At 40.2% G+C, this 12,773-nt stretch overlaps 1 protein-coding gene across 19 annotated transcripts in view; it reads left to right on the top strand.

Annotated features, from left to right (window-relative positions):
• Positions 1–12,773, top strand: part of Stk33 (serine/threonine kinase 33) — a 159,956-nt gene that overhangs the window by 61,945 nt on the left and 85,238 nt on the right. For 4 of the 19 annotated variants that reach the window (XM_017321940.2, XM_011241652.2, XM_011241650.3 and 1 more), the window contains one exon: positions 1,847–1,912. The exons of the other annotated variants lie outside the window; for them this stretch is intronic. The gene's annotated coding sequence lies outside the window, so the exon portion shown is untranslated. The remainder of the gene's footprint in view (positions 1–1,846; positions 1,913–12,773) is intronic. 19 annotated transcript variants of the gene reach the window in all.

The raw sequence follows: 12,773 nt of genomic DNA, 5'->3' as shown, positions 1-12,773 counted from the left end.
TCATATAGCCATAAGGGAAAATGGAATCATGGTCCAGTGAGATGGCTGTGCAGGTAAAGAAAGACACTTGCTGCCAAGCCGGACCACCTGAGTTTGATGCTCAAGACTCACATCTTGAAAACCACTTCTCATAAGTTATCCTTTGGCCTCCACATTTGCCCATGGCATATCCTGACCTAGTAAATTAATACAAATTTAAAGACAAATAAAAATGAAATCATGACAGTTACAGGAAGATGGATGGAACAGGAAATCATTATGTTAAGTAAAATATGTCAGAAAGACACAAACTGTCTGCTTTCTCTCATATGTGGGTCCTATATCTCAGTGGGAGTGGGGTATGAGACAAGAGACTATGAGAGGGGGAAGAAGATATCCAAAGTAAGAGGGAGATGCGACAGGAGGGCAGAGGGAAGGGCTCCTTAAGGAGAGGCAGGGGCAGCAGACAAAGTCAGCATCATGGGGAAAAGGGAACGTGGATGAATAAGAACAAGATACATATGAAACTGTCATAATGGAATTCGTTTTGTTGTATGCTAACTTAAAAAATAATACTAAGATAAAAACCAATTTCTTAGAGATCTTTTGATATGCCCATATTTTAAATAATTTTATTCCACAGCACAAATAAATTACTAACATTAATTCACCCATCTCCTATAGGTAAGAAGTTTAGTTTCTACCCCCATATGTTACTATTTGAAACAACAGTTCAGTAAATGTCTGCATTTATGTGTGTTTCTATAGTATTGATTCCTATAAGCAGAAGTACTGGTATAATTTTCTTTCCATAAGTAGTGAAATGTCATCTTATTTCACACAGGCAGAAACTGAGACTACTTTTATTGTTTATGCCTGCCTAGAATTGATTCCTCTTTTTCTGTTAACAGTTTCTGATTTCCTTTAGGGGAGCCACCTTTTCCTTGTAAGTTAATAAAACTCGCGTCAGAAGTAGAACATACAACTCATACCTTAGCATCGAGTACTGGATCCACTTATCAAAGTGATCAATTGGGAGATAGGCAAATGACAAGGGCTTGACAAACTGGGTGTTTTCTTGATTTTGTTTGAGTGATGGTTTCAGAAAAGGCTAGAGACCCAACTTGATTCCATTAAGATGAATCCAGAGACTTCTCAGTTACACTAGAAAGTGAACCCAGGAGGAGATAGCTCCAAGGAATACCCTGGCCTTAAGGGAAATGCTTGTTTCCATCCTTCTTCCATTTGTATTCATGCTCTCCTTCCTTCCTTCTTCTTTGTGTCTAGGACAGGTTACCATTTCTGCTGTTCAGTGCTTAGTTTACGCGTGTGCACACGTCATTACATAAGAAGTTTTCCATCAGCGTCGGGCATGGCTCTTGTTGTGTTCCTTCCTTTAAGGCTAATCTTGTTGAGATTTATTTCCCTTTGGATCCTTGAGCCATTCCAATCCTCACCACTTTGCTTATGCTAATCTCTGTGAATTTTTAGGAACACCTTAAAATTTTAAAAATTTAGGTGAAACTTACAAACCACATACCTTTTAACTGTGCAACTCTATGGTCATATTAATACAGTTTTTACTATGTTCTAACAAATAACATTTCTGTCCTCCTCCATTGACAGTCACTTCCCCTCTGACATATGTACTGCTCCCTTGTACCTTACAGAAGTAGCTTCAGGGAGCAGAGTGGGGCATGCCACAATGTTGTGCTATAGTCTTTCATCAACTCTTTGTTCTTGTGGATTCACTTACATATACTTGTAGACTCAGACTGTACATGGCTGTTTGGAAGGTTAGTACCTATATCAGTGGCTAAATAATATTCTGTTGTATGAGATTATATTTCTTTTATCTATTCATCAGCTGGCAGTCACTGGCGATGTTCCTAACTTTCTGGCAATTACAAACTGCTACTATGAACATTCCTGTGTAAGTATATATGTGAATAAGATTTCCAGTTCTGCCTGGCATGGTGGCACATGCCTTTAATCCCAGCACTTGGGAGGCAGAGGCAGGCAGATTTCTTTTTTTTTTAAATTAGGTATTTATTTCATTTACATTTCCAATTCTATCCCAAAAGTCCCCCACACCCTCCCCCCCCCACTCCCCCCCACCCTCTCCCACTTCTTGGCCCTGGCATTCCCCTGTACTGAGGCATATAAAGTTTGCACGACCAATGGGCCTCTTTTTCCACTGATGGCCGACTAGGCCAACTTCTGATACATATGCAGCTAGAGAACAAGGCAGGAGGATTTCTGAGTTCGAGGCCAGCCTGGTCTACAAAGTGAGTTCCAGGACAGCCAGGGCTACAGAGAAACCCTGTCTTGAAAAACAAACAAACAAAAAAACCAACCAACCAACCAAACAAACAAACAAAAAAGATTTCCAGTTCTGTCTGCTTTAGGCATGGAATTGCTGAGCCACGTGGTATACTAGACCTTAATTCACTGTAGGATTTACAAATATTTCCTTCAATTCTTTGGGTTAGTTTCTCATTTTCTAGATAGTGCTCTTCAGAGCACAGATGTTTTAAGTTTTGATAAACTCCATTTATCTATTTCTCCCCTCTAGTTGTTTATGTTTTAAGTGTCATATCTAAAAAATGGTTGACTAATCAAGGTTAAAAGACTTACTGGGACTGGGAAAATGGCTCTAAGTAGAGGCAGGAGGATCCCTAGAGTTCAGTGGCCAGATAGTCTAGCTGAGTTATAAGTTTCAATTTCAGAATAAGACCATATCATATATATATATTCTTTATTTACATTTCAAATGTTATCCCCTTTTCTAGTTTCCCCTCCGAAAATCCCCTCTCCCCTCCCCCTGCTCCTCAACCTACCCACTCCCATGCTTGGTCCTGGCATTTCCCTATACTGGGGCATAGAACCTTCACAGGACCTAGGGCCTCTCCTCCCATTGATGACTTACTAGGCCATCCTCTGCTACATATACAGCTAGAGCCACAAGTTCCACCAAGTGTTTTCTTTGATTGGTGGTTTAGTTCCAAGGAGCTCTGGGGGTACTGGTTAGTTCATATTGATGTTCCTCCTATAGGGCTACAAACCCCTTCAGTTACTTGGGTCCTTTCTCTAGCTCCTTCATTGGGGACCTTGTGCTCCGTTGACCCGTCCAGCAGGTCCAGTTATTCGAGGGTCTCGAGGGGACCTTCTCCTAAGAACCAAATGGGGGGGGGTAGAGAGAGACGAGGGCCTTGTGCAAATAATGACACAGAAACGTTCTGAGTTGCATCAAAGCCCCAATGTACTAGCAAGGCCCAAGGTTTAAATGCACAAGCAAAAGGGGAAGTGGGGAAGTGCCTTTCAGCAGGAAGGATGGGGCAGTAGAATTGCACAAGGAAAAGGGGAAGTACAGGTACTTATCAGTGGGAGGGGTGGGGCAATAGAATTGCACATTCTTTAGGCAGTTACAGGGGAAAGCAGGAACTTGGCGGTATCAGGGTGTGGTCAGGGCATCTGCGATGACTTAGGGCTGGAACATTCTGTGATTGTTCTCGGAATCGGTGGCCCGCTTTTGACCCCCTTTTCTTCTCGGGGGGAGAGGCCCAATTCAGAGATCAGGACAATTGTGTTGTCTTAATGGCTCCCAACACTCTGTCAAATAGATGATTGTGAGCATCTACTTCTGTATTTGCCAGGCACTGGCAGAGCCTTGCAGGAGACAGCTATTTCAGGCTCCTGTCAGTAGGTTCTTGTTGGCATATGCCATAGTGTCTGGGTTTGGTAGTTGTTTATGGAATGGATCCCCAAGTGGGGCAGAATAAGACCATATTTTAAACTAAAAAGGTGGAGAGTAATTGTAGAAGATATGCAGTATCAGCCTTTTGGCCTCCATATTTACAATCTCTCTCTCTTTCTCTCTCTCTGTCTGTCTGTCTGTCATACACATGAACATGCACACACAAGCACATGCACACACACAAACAACATACAGACAATAATAAATATTATCCATATTTATTTATTACGTTAGGTCTTTGACTTGTTTTTGCATTGTAAGTGTGATTTAAGGTTGAGATTCATATCCAGTTATCTCAGTACTAATTGTTTAATCATCTGTTCTTTCCTTATGGAATTGGTACCATGTTGAAAATCAATTCATTATAGATGTATAGGTGTATTCTGGAATTCCAGTTCTATTTTGTGGATTGATATGTCTGCCTGTGCCAATGATTAGCACTACACAACTGCTTCAATTTTTTTTTTTTTACCTTTTTAAAAAATTTTTTATTACATATTTTCCTCAATTACATTTCCAATGCTATCCCCAAAGTCCTCCATACCCTCCCCCCAACTTCCCTACCCACCCATCCCCATTTTTTTTTGGCCCTGGCGTTCCCCTGGACTGGGGCATATAAAGTTTGCGTGTCCAATGGGCCTCTCTTTCCAGTGATGGCTGACTAGGCCATCTTTTGATACATATGCAGCTAGAGTCAAGAGCTCCGGGGTACTGGTTAGTTCATAATGTTGTTCCACCTATAGGGTTGCAGATCCCTTTAGCTCCTTGGGTACTGTCTCTAGCTCCTCCATTGGGAGCCCTGTGATCCATCCACTAGCTGACTGTGAGCATCCACTTCTGTGTTTGCTAGGCCCCGGCATAGTCTCACAAGAGACAGCTATATCTGGGTCCTTTCAGCAAATTCTTGCTAGTGTATGCAATGGTGTCAGCGTTTAGAAGCTGATTATGGGGTGGATCCCTGGATATGGCAGTCTCTAGATGGTCCATCCTTTCATCACAGCTCCAAACTTTATCTCTGGGACCTCATGAAACTGCTCGAATTTTTAGTTTTTTCTTTTTGGACGAGGTGAGCACCATTGATTCTTTCCCTTAAGCTCCCAAGTACGTGGGATTAGAGGTGTGCACCACTGTGCCAGGTTTAATTATTATAGTTTTGACATCATAAAATATGGCTCTCCAAATTCATATTTTAAAAAAGAATCTCATTATGTTGCCCAGGCTGGCCTTAAAGTTACCTCACCCATTTTATCCTGTTTATTTTTAAGATTTGTTTGGCGGTTCCGGGACTCAGCAGAACTTAGGAAATTAGTCTGAACAGGTTAGAGGGTGCGCCAGAGAACCGGACAGCTTCTGGGACGGGCAGAAGCACAGAGCCGCTGAGGCAGCAGCCTGGGCGGGCCGCAGACAACCGGCCACCGTCCGGACCAGAGGACAGGTGTCCGCCTGGCTCGGGAGACGGCCTCAGCCTCAGGAGCAGCGGTCACCATCTTGGTTCCAGGACTCCCTGGAATTTAGGATTTTAGTCTGCACAGGTGAGAGTCTGCACCACAGAAGCTGACAGCTTCTGGGAACTGCCAAAGCAACACAGCTTCTGAGAGAGGCCCTGTTTTGGGCCTTCTTCTTCGACCAGGAGGAGGTCCAAAAACAAGATATCTGCGCACCTTCCCTGTAAGAGAGCTTGCCAGCAGAGAGTGCTCTGAGCACTGAAACTCAGAGGAGAGAATCTGTCTCCCAGGTCTGCTGAGAGACGGTAACAGAATCACCAGAAGAACAATCTCTAAACAGAGTCAACTATAACTACTAACTCCAGAGATTACCAGATGGCGAAAGGTAAACGTAGGAATCCTACTAACAGGAACCAAGACCACTCACCATCATCAGAACCCAGCACTCCCACTTCGCCCAGTCCAGGGCACCCCAACACACCCGAAAACCTAGACCTAGATTTAAAAGCATATCTCATGATGATGGTAGAGGACATCAAGAAGGACTTTAATAAATCACTTAAAGAAATACAGGAGAACACTGCTAAAGAGTTACAAGTCCTTAAAGAAAAACAGGAAAACACAATCAAACAGGTAGAAGTCCTTACAGAAAAAGAGGAAAAAACATACAAACAGGTGATGGAAATGAACAAAACCATACTAGACCTAAAAAGGGAAGTAGAAACAATAAAGAAAACTCAAAGTGAGGCAACACTGGAGATAGAAACCCTAGAAAAGAAATCTGGAACCATAGATTTGAGCATCAGCAACAGAATACAAGAGATGGAAGAGAGAATCTCAGGTGCAGAAGATTCCATAGAGAACATCGGCACAACAATCAAAGAAAATGGAAAATGCAAAAAGATCCTAACTCAAAATATCCAGAAAATCCAGGACACAATGAGAAGACCAAACCTACGGATAATAGGAGTGGATGAGAATGAAGATTTTCAACTCAAAGGACCAGCAAACATCTTCAACAAAATTATTGAAGAAAACTTCCCAAATATAAAGAAAGAGATACCTATGAACATACAAGAAGCCTACAGAACTCCAAATAGACTGGACCAGAAAAGAAATTCCTCCCGACACATAATAATCAGAACAACAAATGCACTAAATAAAGATAGAATACTAAAAGCGGTAAGGGAAAAAGGTCAAGTAACATACAAAGGCAAGCCTATCAGAATTACACCAGATTTTTCACCAGAGACTATGAAAGCCAGAAGAGCCTGGACAGATGTTATACAGACACTAAGAGAACACAAATTCCAGCCCAGGCTACTATACCCAGCCAAACTCTCAATTACCATAGATGGAGAAACCAAAGTATTCCACGACAAAACCAAATTCACACATTATCTCTCCACGAATCCAGCCCTTCAAAGGTTAATAACAGAAAAAAACCAATACAAGAACGGGAACAATGCCCTAGAAAAAACAAGAAGGTAATCCCTCAACAAACCTAAAAGAAGACAGCCACAAGAACAGAATGCCAACTTTAACAACAAAAATAACAGGAAGCAACAATTACTTTTCCTTAATATCTCTTAACATCAATGGTCTCAACTCCCCAATAAAAAGACATAGACTAACAAACTGGCTACACAAACAAGACCCAACATTTTGCTGTTTACAGGAGACACATCTCAGAGAAAAAGATAGACACTACCTCAGAATAAAAGGCTGGAAAACAATTTTCCAAGCAAATGGTATGAAGAAACAAGCTGGAGTAGCCATCCTAATATCTGATAAGATTGACTTCCAACCCAAAGTCATCAAAAAAGACAAGGAGGAGCACTTTGTTCTCATCAAAGGTAAAATCCTCCAAGAGGAACTCTCAATTCTGAATATCTATGCTCCAAATACAAGGGCAGCCACATTCATTAAAGAAACTTTAGTAAAGCTCAAAGCACACATTGCACCTCACACAATAATAGTGGGAGACTTCAACACACCACTTTCACCAATGGACAGATCATGGAAACAGAAACTAAACAGGGACACACTGAAACTAACAGAAGTGATGAAACAAATGGATCTGACAGATATCTACAGAACATTTTATCCTAAAACAAAAGGATATACCTTCTTCTCAGCACCTCATGGTACCTTCTCCAAAATTGACCACATAATAGGTCACAAAACAGGCCTCAACAGATTCAAAAATATTGAAATTGTCCCATGTATCCTATCAGATCACCATGCACTAAGGCTGATCTTCAATAACAAAAAAATAACAGAAAGCCAACACTCACGTGGAAACTGAACAACACTCTTCTCAATGATACCTTGGTCAAGGAAGGAATAAAGAAAGAAATTAAAGACTTTTTAGAGTTTAATGAAAATGAAGCCACAACGTACCCAAACCTTTGGGACACAATGAAAACATTTCTAAGAGGGAAACTCATAGCTCTGAGTGCCTCCATGAAGAAACGGGAGAGAGCACATACTAGCAGCTTGACAACACATCTAAAAGCTCTAGAAAAAAAGGAAGCAAATTCACCCAAGAGGAGTAGAAGGCAGGAAATAATCAAACTCAGGGGTGAAATCAACCAAGTGGGAACAAGAAGAACTATTCAAAGAATTAACCAAACGAGGAAACAAGATAGATAAACCCTTAGCTAGACTCACTAGAGGGCACAGAGACAAAATCCTAATTAACAAAATCAGAACTGAAAAGGGAGACATAACAACAGATCCTGAAGAAATCCAAAACACCATCAGATCCTTCTACAAAAGGCTATACTCAACAAAACTGGAAAACCTGGACGAAATGGACAAATTTCTGGACAGATACCAGGTACCAAAGTTGAATCAGGATCAAGTTGACCTTCTAAACAGTCCCATATCCCCTAAAGAAATAGAAGCAGTTATAAATAGTCTCCCAGCCAAAAAAAGCCCAGGACCAGACGGGTTTAGTGCAGAGTTCTATCAGACCTTCAAAGAAGATCTAATTCCAATTCTGCACAAACTTTTTCACAAGATAGAAGTAGAAAGTACTCTACCCAACTCATTTTATGAAGCCACTATTACTCTGATACCTAAACCACAGAAAGATCCAACAAAGATAGAGAACTTCAGACCAATTTCTCTTATGAATATCGATGCAAAAATCCTCAATAAAATTCTCGCTAACTGAATCCAAGAACACATTAAAGCAATCATCCATCCTGACCAAGTAGGTTTTATTCCAGGAATGCAGGGATGGTTTAATATACGAAAATCCATCAATGTAATCCACTATATAAACAAACTCAAAGACAAAAACCACATGATCATCTCGTTGGATGCAGAAAAAGCATTTGACAAGATCCAACACCCATTCATGATAAAAGTTCTGGAAAGATCAGGAATTCAAGGCCCATACCTAAACATGATAAAAGCAATCTACAGCAAACCAGTAGCCAACATCAAAGTAAATGGAGAGAAGCTGGAAGCAATCCCACTAAAATCAGGGACTAGACAAGGCTGCCCACTTTCTCCCTACCTTTTCAACATAGTACTTGAAGTATTAGCCAGAGCAATTCGACAACAAAAGGAGATCAAGGGGATACAAATTGGAAAGGAGGAAGTCAAAATATCACTTTTTGCAGATGATATGATAGTATATATATGTGACCCTAAAAATTCCACCAGAGAACTCCTAAACCTGATAAACAGCTTCGGTGAAGTAGCTGGATATAAAATTAACTCAAACAAGTCAATGGCCTTTCTCTACACAAAGAATAAACAGGCTGAGAAAGAAATTAGGGAAACAACACCCTTCTCAATAGTCACAAATAATATAAAATATCTCGGCGTGACTCTAACTAAGGAAGTGAAAGATCTGTATGATAAAAACTTCAAGTCTCTGAAGAAAGAAATTAAAGAAGATCTCAGAAGATGGAAAGATCTCCCATGCTCATGGATTGGCAGGATCAATATTGTAAAAATGGCTATCTTGCCAAAAGCAATCTACAGATTCAATGCAATCCCCATCAAAATTCCAACTCAATTCTTCAACGAATTAGAAGGAGCAATTTGCAAATTCATCTGGAATAACAAAAAACCTAGGATAGCAAAAACTCTTCTCAAGGATAAAAGAACCTCTGGTGGAATCACCATGCCTGACCTAAAGCTTTACTACAGAGCAATTGTGGTAAAAACTGCATGGTACTGGTATAGAGACAGACAAGTAGACCAATGGAATAGAATTGAAGACCCAGAAATGAACCCACACACCTATGGTCACTTGATCTTCGACAAGGGAGCTAAAACCATCCAGTGGAAGAAAGACAGCATTTTCAACAAATGGTGCTGGCACAACTGGTTGTTATCATGTAGAAGAATGCGAATCGATCCATACTTATCTCCTTGTACTAAGGTCAAATCTAAATGGATCAAAGAACTTCACATAAAACCAGAGACACTGAAACTTATAGAGGAGAAAGTGGGGAAAAGCCTTGAAGATATGGGCACAGGGGAAAAATTCCTGAACAGAACAGCAATGGCTTGTGCTGTAAGATTGAGAATTGACAAATGGGACCTAATGAAACTCCAAAGTTTCTGCAAGGCAAAAGACACTGTCAATAAGACAAAGAGACCACCAACAGATTGGGAAAGGATCTTTACCTATCCTAAATCAGATAGGGGACTAATATCCAACATATATAAAGAACTCAAGAAGGTTGACTTCAGAAAATCAAACAACCCCATTAAAAAATGGGGCTCAGAACTGAACAAAGAATTCTCACCCGAGGAATACCGAATGGCAGAGAAGCACCTGAAAAAATGTTCAACATCCTTAATCATCAGGGAAATGCAAATCAAAACAACCCTGAGATTCCACCTCACACCAGTCAGAATGTCTAAGATCAAAAATTCAGGTGACAGCAGATGCTGGCAAGGATGTGGAGAAAGAGGAACACTCCTCCATTGTTGGTGGGATTGCAGGCTTGTACAACCACTCTGGAAATCCGTCTGGCGGTTCCTCAGAAAATTGGACATAGTACTACCGGAGGATCCAGCAATACCTCTCCTGGGCATATATCCAGAAGATGCCCCAACTGGTAAGAAGGACACATGCTCCACTATGTTCATAGCAGCCTTATTTATAATAGCCAGAAGCTGGAAAGAACCCAGATGCCCCTCAACAGAGGAATGGATACAGAAAATGTGGTACATCTACACAATGGAGTACTACTCAGCTATTAAAAAGAATGAATTTATGAAATTCCTAGCCAAACGGATGGACCTGGAGGGCATCATCCTGAGTGAGGTAACACATTCACAAAGGAACTCACACAATATGTACTCACTGATAAGTGGATATTAGCCCAAAACCTAGGATACCCAAGATATAAGATACAATTTCCTAAACACATGAAACTCAAGAAAAATGAAGACTGAAGTGTGGACACTATGCCCCTCCTTAGAAGTGGGAACAAAACACCCTTGGAAGGAGTTACAGAGACAAAGTTTGGAGCTGAGATGAAAGGATGGACCATGTAGAGACTGCCTTATTCAGGGATCCACCCCATAATCAGCATCCAAACGCTGACACCATTGCATACACTAGCAAGATTTTATCGAAAGGACCCAGATGTAGCTGTCTCTTGTGAGACTATGCCGGGGCCTAGCAAACACAGAAGTGGATGCCCACAGTCAGCTAATGGATGGATCACAGGGCTCCCAATGGAGGAGCTAGAGAAAGTACCCAAGGAGCTAAAGGGATCTGCAACCCTATAGGTGGATCAACATTATGAACTAACCAGTACCCCGGAGCTCTTGACTCTAGCTGCATATGTATCAAAAGATGGCCTAGTCGGCCATCACTGGAAAGAGAGGCCCATTGGACACACAAACTTTATATGCCCCAGAACAGGGGAACGCCAGGGCCAAAAAGGGGGAGTGGGCGGGTAGGGGAGTAGGGGTGGATGGGTATGGGGGACTTTTGGTATAGCATTGGAAATGTAAATGAGCTAAATACCTAATAAAAAATGGAAAGAAAAAAAAAGATTTGTTTGGCTATTCTGGCTTTCTTACATTTTTAATGAATTTTTAAGATTATTTCATCAATTTCTGCAAAAAGACATTTGAAAATTTGGATCACAAGTAATTGATAGATCAATTTGGGAAATACTAAATTTTCCAGTATATTAAGAGAAAACACCTTTCATTTGTTTATTCAATTTTTTGGCAGAGTTTATAATTTTCAGCATTCTAGACTTAGATTTATTTGCTCATTCTTGCTTTTCAATACTGTTAGATTAAATTGTTTTCTAACTTTACTTTCACCTTGTTTATTGCTAGTATTTAGAAATATAAGCATTTTTGTATAGTGATATTCTGACCTGTAACCTAATGCCATTTACTAGCTTGTATATGTATATTGTATATTCCTTAGGTTAATATATACAAGATCATGTCCTTTCTTAAAGACAGAGATGACTCTTTGCTTATTCCTTTATAATCTAGATGTCTACCCAGTAATGTAGATCTTGGCACAGTGGTATATAGAAGTGTGAGGGTAGATAGGCTTGTCTCATTCCTGAGTGTAAGGGTAGAGGCCAGTCTTTCAGCACTGAGCATGCTAGCTGTGAGGCACACAGCCGCGTGAGGTACACAGCCGAGTGAGGTGCACAGCTGCCTGTGTCAGTTTGAGAAAACACCCACTGTATTCAATGTTCCTGTCACGAGAGGATATTAGTTTTATCAAGTGTTTTTCTGCATGTGTCAATATGGCCATGATCATTTTACACATGTTTATTTAATATGTTTGTTACATTGAGCTTTATATATTGAATCAAGTCTGCATTCCCAAATACATCTTCACTTCATCACAGTATATAATCACTTTAAAATCCTGCTCAATTCAGTTTGAGTTTTCTTTTTTTTTAATTAATAAAGGACTATGTGTACACGTGTGCATGAATGTGTGTGTTTGTGTCTGTGTATATCTTTGACTTATTAGTATACTAGCAATCTTTCATTTTTGAGTGATAATTGCACTTACAATTCTTTGTTGGCAAATTTCTTTGTTTTTCCTTTCAGAACTTTTAATATGTCATATCCTTTCCTTTTGACCTTTTCAGCTGCTATTGAGAATCTTATTAAGATATTGAGAAGCTCTTCTATATGATGAGTTGCTTCTCTCCTGCTGCTTTTACATTTTTTGTCTTAAATTTGACAGTTTGGTTTATATGTATATGGGAGTTTGAGCTTTCTTTTTTTTAATTAATCAAAGGATATGTGTACATGTGTGCATGAATTCTGTGTATCTGTGTATGATATCTTTGACTTACAGTCAATCTTTCCTTTTTGAGTGATAATTGCATTTGTTTTTCTTTGAATGTTCTTAGTTGAAAGACATTATATCACTTTCCTCCTTTCCTCCCTCGAGCTCCTCCCAGCAACTCTCTCAAACCCCTCCCATGTCTTTCTATGTTTAAATTGATACCCTCATTTTCTTTGTTTGTTACACACACACACACACACACACACACACACACACACACACACACACACTACAACCTGCTTAATCCATTTTGGTTTTTGTGTGTATATAGTTT

This window comes from Mus musculus, chromosome 7, assembly GCF_000001635.26.
Source record: "Mus musculus strain C57BL/6J chromosome 7, GRCm38.p6 C57BL/6J".
In the NCBI taxonomy this organism is placed as follows: Eukaryota; Metazoa; Chordata; class Mammalia; order Rodentia; family Muridae; genus Mus; species Mus musculus.
The sequence above is the reverse complement of the archived record's forward strand: the minus strand, read 5'-3'. Positions and strand labels throughout refer to the sequence as shown.